The 11,662-nt window shown below is 45.1% G+C and overlaps 1 protein-coding gene across 5 annotated transcripts in view; it reads left to right on the top strand.

The window, feature by feature from the left end:
- The first annotated feature begins 453 nt into the window (after nucleotides 1-453).
- Nucleotides 454-11,662, top strand: part of Elmo1 (engulfment and cell motility 1) — a 565,472-nt gene continuing 554,263 nt past the window's right edge. Inside the window, exon 1 of one of the 5 annotated variants that reach the window (XM_047560130.1) lies at nucleotides 454-740. The gene's annotated coding sequence lies outside the window, so the exon portion shown is untranslated. The other 4 variants (XM_047560134.1, XM_047560131.1, XM_047560133.1 and 1 more) reach the window with 4 other exon arrangements.

The raw sequence follows: 11,662 nt of genomic DNA, 5'->3' as shown, positions 1-11,662 counted from the left end.
GCTTTGAAAATGAAGCAGTTTGCATGACTTAAATAATTTCTCCTAAATACCAGATTGGGGGTAGGACGTCTTGGTTTATGCAAAGTTATTTAAAATTAGGGAATCCCTGACTTCATTGAAAGAAACCTTGTCGTTTAAAATTAGAGTCGGTAAATACATAGGTTATTTTTGCCACACTGCCCAAGAGCAAGAGAGAGGCAAATGAAACATCCCAACCACTTAAAGTAGCTTCAAAACAACCCACCGAAGTTTCCCCTTAAAATCCCAAACTACTTGCCAAAAATGAAAGCATATAAAAAGATGCCACGCGCTTTTGGCCTCCCGGAGGTGGCGCTACGAGGGTGACGGAGTTAATTAGTGCCTGCAAAACGCCGTGTGTGAGCTCATCGGAGAAGTCATGCTCTGCACATACATTATTTATAGCAGATATGAGGCGTGCATGGTGTTTGACATTTCCTTCTTGAAGTAGGGGCACTTCATAAAGTCGTGGGCACCTCCTAACCAAAGTGCGGTGGGCAGGCAGCAGGGCGCGGGCGGGAGGAGAACGCGCCAACCACGCGAGTCCCGGCGCAGGTGCCGCGGGCAGCGGCGGTAACTCCGCAGCGTCCGCTCGGGAGGAGAGTTCGCGGCTGCTCTTGGGATGCCTTGCAGATGCAAAATGTGTCTCTGGCCAGCAGGAGGAAGGAAGAGGAAGTGAGAGCAGCGGCAGCCGGCGGCGCAGCAGCCGGCCGACCCAGAGTGTAAGTGCGTGTGTTTGGGTGAGCGGGAGCGGGCGAGGATGGGCACGGGATAGAGGCAGAACCACCCACACCGCCGCAGCCCAGAGCTGGGTGACAGAGCCGCGGATTTCCCCTTCAATGGTCGCGGGTCGTCAGAGTTCTGATAGCTGGGACCTCTCGCCGCTGCCGCCGCTGTCCTGAGACCCCGGGCAGGTTCGTAAAGTTTCCTGGGCTGGCTCAGAGCCCCGACTCGCTGACCTCAGCGCGGCCCGGGAGGGGGTTGGGACTGGGGCGGGGAGGAGGCGTCCTGCTCCGAGGACTCCGGGCGCCGCGGAGACACTTTTGTTTCCTCCCTGGGGGCGCCACGGCTCGGGCGGGGGTGGCCGCCGCGCTAGGCTGGGTGAGGGCTGCCGGCGCGTCGGGGCGCTCTGCTGTTGGGGAAGTCTGGGCAGAGCGGGTGGTCCGAGTGGCAGTGGGAGCAGAGGGAGAGGACTCCGGGGGTGCGGCGCGGGAGGATGGAGCGCAGGGCCCGGGCCCCGAGAAACACGGAGACGTTTGGACTAGGGTTTGCTAGAGGGGGGAGCAGAAGGGCTTCGCGGTTGGCGCGGGGACGTTGGGGACAGAGAAGTGTGGGGTTGGGAGCCTGGAGTCAAGATTCCTGGGGCCGGAGACCGGAGAAACTGCGCCCGAGACGGCGGCTGGCGGCTCGGACCCTGGGGTTTTCTCCGGCCATCGCAGATGGGAGGGAATCCTCTGGCGAGCGCGCTCCTGGGAGCGGGCGGTGATGGGCTAGATGGTTGGGGGGCTTGCAGAGGGGCGGGAGGAGGTGATCCGGGCAGCTGGGATTCCCGGGGACGTCTGTTAGTAAATACTTGCCTCCCGGGTACACACTGAGGACCCGGAAAGGCGGCGAGGGGTTTTGATGGAGATCTTGGCATGGGAGAGGGGACGCGCCGGAGCGCCTACAGAGAAGTGTGGCAGCAGAGCGCGGGACCCCTGAAATCAGAGAGAAGAGGGGCAGCCGCGATCTCCAGGAGTAGCTTTGAGGAAGAGGAAATACAGAACTCAGTCGGCCCGGGGGTGCGTGTTGTGTGCTTGGGACTGGGAAGTCCGTGCTATACCGCGGACGCGCGCAAGGCGGCGTGTGTGTGTGTGTGTGTGTGTGTGTGTGTGTGTGTGTCCGTCCGTCGGTCGCCGACTGCTAGGGCTGGGCAACCCGAACTCGGCTCCACTGCCTTTCCCATCTGGGGGCCATTTAAAGTTGGCAACTGGGGAGGGGTTGTTGGCGACTGGACGGGCTTTGATTTAAAGCTACAGGGTTTAGTCCGCCCCGCCCCCCACCTGTCCCCCGGAGTAGGGTAGCTCCAAGGGCCTCTGGACAGCTCCCGAGGCGCACTGAACACGTTTTGTGAGTTCCTGCGCTCTGGGCCTCCCACTACTGGCCAGGGCTGATGTGGACCTAACTGATCATAGGTAAGATTTTGTAGAACCTAAGATGAGTTTGTGTTCCTAGAGCCAAAGGCGCCCAATCTGGAGCCGCCAGGGACTTGGGGGTATGGTACGTGGTACTATGTAAGAATTCTTGAATTTTTTTAAACTTACATAAAATAAAATTAATAACTTGCGTTTAAATTCCAAAAATTTGAGAGCATCTACAGAGACCTGTTCACTCACAGTTTTAGATACAAAGGCTGGCAGCATCTATTATTAAGATCTCCTCTGGTTATGGGTTTTCATATTGTCTCACCTCCATACCTGCTTCCCAAGGTTGTTTCAAGGTTTACAGAACTTGGAGCCTAGTAAATTAGGAGGTCAAATCCCCTACAGGCATATCACCAGACTTAATTGTTCTCCCCCTTCCCTCTCTCTCACTCTCTTTCTCTCTTTTACAGCTAACCTTTTGATCCTCTGCTCTTTACTGTGGTACATTTCCTATCAATTGAGAGCTGTGGTTAAGTGTGTATGTGACCTTCTTTTCTACTACATTTATTACTCAGGTTTTGTTTGTTGGTTTGTTTTTGTTCAATTAGATGTACTGGTAAAGTGTTGGAACTGGTGTGGGAGAGGTGTCAGGAGGCAAGGGAACTGGGGAGCAGGAAGCTTGTTATGTGTTAGGAAGGGGCAGACTGGGAGGTAGACCCAGACATGACTGGGGGGAAGGGGACTCAGAACCTGGAGCAGGCACTGAGTCACCGGATGGGTGGTCCTTCTGATGGATGGCCATGTCCCTCAGAACACAAACAATGTCCTTGTTGACTGCAGCCATTCTGAGGGCCTTACTTTCTTTTTCAGAGTTCTGTCCCCAGTGCCTTTGTGCACACTCTTTTTTGTTTTTGTTTTTTCCCCAGAATTTCTCCTGCAGGTCCAAATGACTCACTCCCTTGCTTCCTTCAGGTCTCTGCCCAGTTGTCAGCTTACCTAGCTACTGACTACTCCATGTAAAATAGCAGCCAAGCCCTTCTTGATCCTCTTGTGTTTCTCATTTATTTTTCTTAGCATTTTTTTACCCATTAGATCGTATTTTTGTTTATTTGATTGCTTTCTTTCTCTTGTTGACAACCTTAATATCTAGATTGATTCCTAGTACATAGTAAGTGCTCAGTAAATGTTCACTGAGTGAATGAGAAAGAAAGTGCTGCCGCATCAGTGGCAAGTGAAAAAGTCCAGGATTTCACTTCCTCGGCATCTTCTCCATGTTTAGCCACTGTCCTTTCAGATCTCTTTCTGCCTTGGGTAGCCTCCTTCCTTCGAATTTCTTTTTTGTTTTTTCTTTTTTTGGGTGCAGGGGATCGAACCCAGGGCCTTGTGCTTACAAGGCAAGCACTCTACCGACTGAGCTATCTCCCCAGGCCCCTCCCTTTGAATTTTAGACTGAAGAAAAGAAGCAGAGGGATGATTTCTTGGAAAAGTATTTCTTTATTAAAAACACATCTCCACTCCTGATCTGGTATTTTATCCCTCTCCTTGGGGAAACTCTTTTCAAAGTCTGCATTGCTTTAACCAAAGAAAACTCCCCTTGGAGGAGCATTGTAAATGGTGTGAAGTCCCATTCCACTCTCCCAGAAAATGTAAGTGAAGGCAAAGGAGAGGAGGGTGGGGGATGCAGAAGAAGCTGGGTGACAGATGCAGGGGAGAAGAGAAACAAGTGCCTAGGATAAGAAAAAAAATGAAAGAAAGATAGCAGATGGGGGCTTCTAGGAGCACTGCTACATCATAAAAATTTATGAAATTATAGTATTGAAGGAAAGATAGTGCTTGAGTGTTTTCATGTAATTTACCTCCTTTGGGTGTTTGGTGTGAATGGGTGGGGAGAGGTGAAGGAAGGGAGGGCTTTGAAGCCCTTGCCCAGAGGATGTGGCTGGGGGTTGACAAGAAACTCAACTGAGCACACACTTTACTTACTCCTATCTTGCCTAAGGCTGGAGGTTTAGAGATGATCATTCCTATGGAGGTAACATTTCCTGTCCAGATCTCAGACAGCGGGTACCATTATGGTTTGTAACTGAAGCCTGCAACCACTCTCTAATGCCTACAGCCATCCAAGTAGATAGAGTTGGTTTATAAGACATCCTTTTGAATTTGAAAAAGGTAGGGAATTACTAAACCTTTTCCTTATCACAAAGCCTGAAGTGTTTGCTGCTAATTTTGCAATTACTGTTCTGCTTCCTCCTAGTCAAGAAAACTGGCGCTTTTTAAGATTAAGGGTATAACCCAGGAGGAGGCCATGATGCCAATTTAGTAGGTCCAGACCAGCAGTGTAAAACATGAAATAGAAGAGAGCAGAAGGGAAAAGGGTATTTTGCAAAACAGACTTTGAATATTAATGTTGTTTGTATGGCTCTAGATGAATGGTGATTTTTAAAAGTCTGTTTTGATAATTCTAGAGGTTCTTAGAATCTGTGTAAACACTTCATGAGGGATTTTGATGAAAATGGTTCAGAGAGCCATACTTTAAGAAGTACTGAACTTGTCCCCCTTTTACAAAATACTGTTGGTTTAGTCCCTTGCAAAAGATGCTATTTCCAAATGTTGAACCAGATGCAATAAAAGCGTCAGTCATTGACTTAACTTTAAAAAATGCTCCTGTTAATAGAATTTGATGGTGTGCTAGTCTCAGATGCTGTCATCTTGGAGAGACTGGAAACCCAAGTGTCATGTTTTCCCTGCAGTGATAGGGAGCAGCAGAAGGATCATCTTCTCTCACCTCTTTCACTCTACTTAGGAAATGCTCTGCACATATGCTTTTCTCCCCATTTTAGTTCAGAGCTTTTGAGGTCTTTGGAAATTTGAAATTTACTCTTCTTGACCTTTCCTTTTAATTTTTTTGCCAACCATTCCCCATATGTGTGATTTTAATTACTTTCAAAGACAGTGGTAATCTCTCCTGGTGGCAGCCACACTGCTGTGACGCATGATTAGCTAAAGGATTTCAGCTGGCCTAGGCTTGAGACTGACTATCCAAAGTCGGTGATTGAGAGGTTCAGCACTCAACCATACAGGTTGAGTATGCCATCCGTACAGGGTAAGTCCCCTGGGACATATGCATAGCCTCCCCTAATGCTTTCCAGTATGCCAGCACAGCACTTTGGGGTTCAGTAAAACCAGCGTGCTTGAGCCGTGCATACACTGGTTGCTATGCTCAGTTCCCTAGATAATTTCAGTTGTCTGAGTATTAACAATTGCAACTTATCTATAATAGCTGGAATTGAAACCTGCAAAGCCAGATCATGACCTGGGATTCAGTTAACTACTTCTGTCTTAATACTCTGGTTTATAACCTTTCACAAAGTAAGTGCAGGCACCAATTGAGCAGAATTTTGTCACTGTCCTAAAGTGAGGTGAACAGTTAAGTATCATACAGAAATAGTGTGGGTGAAGGAGTGCTAGCTCATCAAAAGGAATTAACCACGGCAACAACCTGGCAGAATGCTGAGTAGAGAAATTAGTCACATGTATAAATAGCAGGAGATGCTTCTTAGTGTTCTGGACCCCCACAAACACTGGTTTCCAGAATCTGAGTTGGATTATTATTGGAACTTTAGTTTTAGGAATTGAGGGTACATTTGGGTTATTTTAGCTCTGACAGATAATGTAGGGAACAAAAATTTCCTCAGTAGAAAAGGCACTACTTGCTCCACTCTGGGGCTGCTATGTGTTGGGCAGATTGTATTTCTGGATAAGGAGCAGTAGTTTGAAAGAATGATGATCGGGTAAGCCATTTACTAAGCATTGCCCCACTGGGGTTGGGGTCATAGCTTCGATGTGACTCTTCCTCCATGGGCTAACACCATTCCTCCCTGGATGCTGCTGTTTTGGAAATGATGGAAAATAATCGACATAGTATTATTATCCTGTTTTATAGATGTGATATGGAGGAATGAAATGTCATAGGTATTTGGAGGGTGAATCTGAGTCTTAAACTTTTCTGACTCTTTCTATTGCTATTTCCCCTGCACCATGCTGCTGGTACTAGATAATTCCTTCTCCCATTGCTTTTCCTGGACTTGCCAGCCTCTGAAGCCAGGACCTGCCTGTCAAGCCAGGCTGCAGTGGCATCCAGGGAGGCTCTTCCATCTTATATGTTGTTAGAAATGTCCTAAATTGTTAAGTTGTAACATAGATGCTGTTTAAGAAATACGAATGGCCTTAGTTCCATTGGGGCTGTAGCTTGTGATAAAGCATGTGCTTAGCATACATGAAGACCTGGGATCAATCCCCAGCATCATGGAAAAAAAAAAGAAAAGAAATGCCTTTGGTTCAGATGGAGGTGCCCTGGGTTGCCATGGCACCCAGGGATATATCTCTGCTACCACTGAACTTGAGTTTTTCAGAGTTGATCCTGCCTTAAATGTCTCATTCTCAACTTGAACTTGGCCTTGAGTTAATGGATCCTTCTCTTGGGGACATTATGTCCATCACCCAAGCTTATTATATTGAAACTTGTGAGCCAGAGTGCAATTTGTTAATCAAAAATGAGAGAAATATTTGCTAAGGAGCACAGATACATACTCTTTAGCCAACGCTTTTTTTTCGTGTGGCTGAGTCATAGTGGAGGCAAAAGCCTGGAACCAGTTGGGAGGGAACCAGCTGGAAGGGGAACGCACTTCACAGAGTGTTCTCCACCTTGTCATGACTTTGCTACTTTTCATGCTCATAGATTAATAGGACCAAGGGAACCAGAGGCTGGAGTCTGTTAACCAGGGTGGTTTCTCCCGAGGGTGATGCTAAGTTTACTGGTGTTGTTCTTTTTCTACTTGAAGGCTGTTGCCCATTTTATTGACCATTTATTTCAGGTGGTTTCTGCCTCAGGTGCTGTTGGCATTTCAGGCTGGATAATTCTTTATTGTAAGGCTGTCCTGTGCACTGTAGGATGTTTACAAGTTTCCCTAGTCTCTGCTCACTAGGTAACAGTAGCACTACTCAGATGCGACAATCAAAAATACCCCGTACACTTTGCAGATTGTCCTCTTGGGGCAATTGAAAACCTCGTGTCTTTGTTTTCTTGCAGAAGTTGAACCAATTGTGTGTTATTAGATTACCTAGTCTTTCAACAGCAGTTGTAAGTGCCCCAGTTTTCTTTGAAACCTAGGTGTATTCGTAGATGGGGGCTTCCCCTTTAGGTTCATTTATTTTCTTTCCAGGTTTTCTACCTAACTTCTTTCATTCCTATGTCACAGTTGTCCTCCTACACTGAATGGTTTGTAAGTCTCATTTTTATCTGTTTCTTCCTGGTCCCCTATAGCAGAAGAAAACTCTAACTAGTGAGTTTATGTCTCAGTTTCCTACAAGAGTTTGAATTCTGACTACTGAGGACTGCACTGATTTCAACCTTTACATAATGGGAATAAGGCAAATGAATGGAGGAAGGTGGATCACAAACTCAGCTTGACTCCTTCAGTGGCTGGTATTGCATGCAAGGAAGTATCCCTGTGGGAATGAGTTAACTGAGTGAAGGGCCTCCTGCTTTGCTTGGCTAGTTGAATAGTGATACTGCAGGAGTGTGACCAGGGCCTGGTAGCAAGCAGGTCAGGCAGAAGCCCTAAAGGTACTGCTCCAAGCAAAGTCCTTTTCCACTTTGTCCTTTAGAGTTCTGTCCTAATCTTACCACGTTTATTTTCTTAGATCATTATGTGTCAATCTTTTATTTACCTTCTTGGTTTCACTGCTGTAGTGGTCCAGAGCAGCATCTAGTGGCTTAAATAATTTAGAACCATTGCTGAGTTGTGTATTGGCCACGTCTTCCCCAGGCAGCAGCCCTGTTAAAAGTCGCAGCTCTGTAGCACACTCCCCCCCCCCCCCCGCCCCGGCCTTCCTTCCGCCCTTTGTACCTTTTTATTTTCAGTTTGAAATTGCATTTAGAGCACCAGTGTTTTGTGCTCTGTGTTCAGTGGCCGAGTAGTACTGGATGAGCTATATTTTCCAGGCTGCTACACACAATTACCCTTAATTTTGAAGTGTAATGCATTTCAAAATAATTTTTTTTTTCTGTTTTGGGGCTCTTTAACCCAAATGCATAACCACAGCTGGCTTTGCCCTTGGCCTTCAGAAGGTATGTGGTTTGGGTAGAAGAGCCAGTGTAAGGGTTTTGGTCAGATTGTACATTTTTGGCCGAATGAAGAGTGAATTCCAATAACACTCAGTAAGGCTGGTTTTTACTTGACTCCTGCCCCACCATGCCCTAGATTTTTATAGTGGACTGGTACCCTAATTGTTGCAACTGTGGGCCACTCTGTGGAAGTTACCATTACTTAAAAATTTTGGTTTGGGGGAAATTGTACTCATTCTTTCGTATACTAAACAATATGTGTGCTGTGATGTATGTGTGTGAAACACACACATACACACACATACAAAACACACCCATACACATACAAAACACACCCATCGCCCCCCCCACAGATGTCCTAATCATGAAAGGTTTTAGAAGCAAAGAAACAAATCCATCAGCTGCTAAATCTTATTTTCTCTAGTGCTCGTTACTTTCATAGTAGGTCAGCACAAATCACATTCGGTCAAAACTTTTATCAAGGAATGAATATGTTTCCATCGTTTCTAGGCCCATTTCACTGCCAGCAAGTGACTTCGACTCATTAGAACTACTTCGTTAATCATATCTGTTTTCCAGTTGAGGACTTTCGAGTAACATTCATCTGGATTGTGAGAAGAGCACAGTAAAGCCCCGTTTATTTATTATTTGTAGTTTATTTTGAAAAGAAACGTCAGGGGACTGGAGATGTAACTCAGTGGTAGAGTGTGTGTGTAGTCCGCACAAGGCCCTGGTTCAATCCCCAACACCAAAATTAATGAATGAATAAGTAAAGAAAGAAATGAAAAGTGGGGAGCTTACACTTAAAATGAACATAAATATTCATAAATATTTTCAAGTTGAACTTTTGCTGGGCTTACAGCACTCATCATTATACTTCATCCATCCATCCATCCATCCATTCGTTGGTCTATTCATTCTGTCAGTCATGCAGTGTCGTCAGGCTCTCCATGTTTGGAGCCTGGGTAGAGAGGGCTGAATCAGAGGACACCTGTTAAGACATAGTTATTAATAACTAAGTCTACCAAAGGTGTATTTAGACTGTTTGCAGATCACAGAGGATGAAATTCATGAATGATCTTTTGAGAAAGAGCTAGAAAGCTGAGTATTAAAAAAAAGCACATGATGTGTCTAGGGAATGCGGTAATCAGTGTGGTGGAATAGGCCTTGTGTCAGTTCTGGGTGTTTGGATTGAGGAGGCAAAGAAAAGATGCAATTAGATTTCAGGCAGAACTCTTAAGTCCCAAGGCAACCTGGAGGATAGATTAGATAGCCCAGCAGGAGGGAGGAACCAAGGAAAGATGGGAGTTATAAGTTTCCGCCTTCAAGGCCTACCCAAATAAACACAAGATCTTGGTCAGATGAATAAATAAATAAAGCAGGGTGCTCCCTATGTAAATGCAACATGAAGACAGGTTGCCCCACCCCCACTTTCTTTTTGGAGACCCCACAGCTGGATGCCAGCCAGAGCCTTGAGCAGAAGGGACAGTGGGAGGGCCTGCACTGCATTCCTGATGTTTGTATTCATGAAGCAAATAAACCAATTGGTGACTGGATTGGGGAAAAAGGAAAAGAAGGAGTTTTGGAAGTTTAAAGCTAAGTAAATACAGACTTGTTGAAGTCTATTTTTGCATATACCAGTTGGGTGACTTGGGTTAAGGTAATTATCTTTCTCAGCCCCAGTTTTTGCATCTTTCAAATGAAGGTAAATCTAAGTCCCTAGCTCTTAGAGTTGCTGAGATGATTAAATGTAATAATGATTGCAATGGTGCTCCAAATGCACTGGATTTGCCATTCCTATTGATGTTATTATTACTAATTCAATAGTTTCTATTCAGGTTTTTAATTCAAGTGTCTTGCTAAAATCATTTAAAGGCATACATTTATTTTTTCATTTTCTTTAAATGACCTAGGCCATTCCTCCTGAGATCTCAACTAGACTGTTACTTTGCTTTTCTTTAAGAATACACGAGAAGTAAACTGCTAAAATACAGTTCAGGATAAATGACAATCAATTGTGAATGAACAGAATTGATGTAATGAACCATGTTGGCAGTTTGGGGCCCTCAAATAAAAGCCCTTGTAAGTAGGTGTCTATCTCCAGTTCAATTCAAACTAACCAGGGGTTCACTAATTTTATTCTATTATTATCTTACTCCCAGGAGAGAGAATGGAGGTTGTGGAGTAGGGCTCTTTCCCTTTTCTTGATTTTGGCTTTTGGGGGCTGTTTGCATTTGTCCAAGTGTAGACAAGAGCCAGGTAAGAAATCCTGGTAGTGGAATAGTAGTGGAGGAGCAGTTGACAGGAATTTCATTCAATTGAACTGGGTTTTGTAGGTTTACATAGTGTGAAAAGGAGGCTCAGTGGTTCCAGTAACACTTGGAACCTTAGGGTAAGTAGGAGACTATTTAAATGTTCATTAGCATGTGGGAGATTGTGAAGTATTAATTTTTCTTCTTTAATCTGAGCCAGTTTGTCAGGCTGTCAGCCAGGTTAGAAATTACTCTGAGGATAAAAACAGGAAAATAAAAGGAGGATGAGGAGTGTCCTACTAGTGCAGATCCAGTATAGCTCTGTTGTCCCAGCATCATTAATTGCACCAACTTTCCCTTTCAAGAGTGTCCTGTGATGGGCAATTCACTTTATGGTCACTGAAGTAGAAGCCACGAGTTTTTATTTCTATTCATTACTTCTGGTGAGTGATGGATCGTGTTGGGTGCCTCTTCTACTTCATGATACTCCAGAAAGGCAGGAACCAGCTCCCAGGCTCACCAGCTCCTTAAGCAGTTGCTCTTGTATCCATTAAAGACTCCCTTAATAATGGCTTTTATGAAGTTGGTTGAAGAAAGATAAACCTCAATCTAGACACTGAAACACTGTGGATTGAAGTATGGGTATGAGAGAGCAGTGTCCCAAATGGAAACTTCTCCAAACTCCTGCTCTCAGGGTACTGTTGTTTGGTTTCCACTCCCCACTCCCATGAATACTTTCGCGAGAAGTCACTTACCTAAGCACTGTATGCAAATATTGATTGGAACAAATTGCACACTGTCTTCAGTGTATAAAATTTCCAGTCTCTTTCTTTTCTTTTACTAACTAGGGTGTTAAGCATGGGTTGGTCAGCTGCTGGAGGGTCAGTTGTTTGATGATGCCTCTTTTTAGTGTGTCAGAGATGGTGTGTAACTTTAAATAGAATCCAATGTTAAATATGTTTAAAGACCCATGAAAAGATTTGTGTACTGAAATATGGATTTATAGTTAATAACTGGAGAACTATATTCACACCAAAATATAAAACAGCTTAAAAGACTTCAGGCATATGAACTCACCTTGTATCCATTGTATAGACGGGAAAATTTAGGTGTCAGAGAGGCTTGCTGCCCATTCAAAATTGGAT

This window comes from Sciurus carolinensis, chromosome 8, assembly GCF_902686445.1.
Source record: "Sciurus carolinensis chromosome 8, mSciCar1.2, whole genome shotgun sequence".
Taxonomy (NCBI): Eukaryota; Metazoa; Chordata; class Mammalia; order Rodentia; family Sciuridae; genus Sciurus; species Sciurus carolinensis.
The sequence above is the reverse complement of the archived record's forward strand: the minus strand, read 5'-3'. Positions and strand labels throughout refer to the sequence as shown.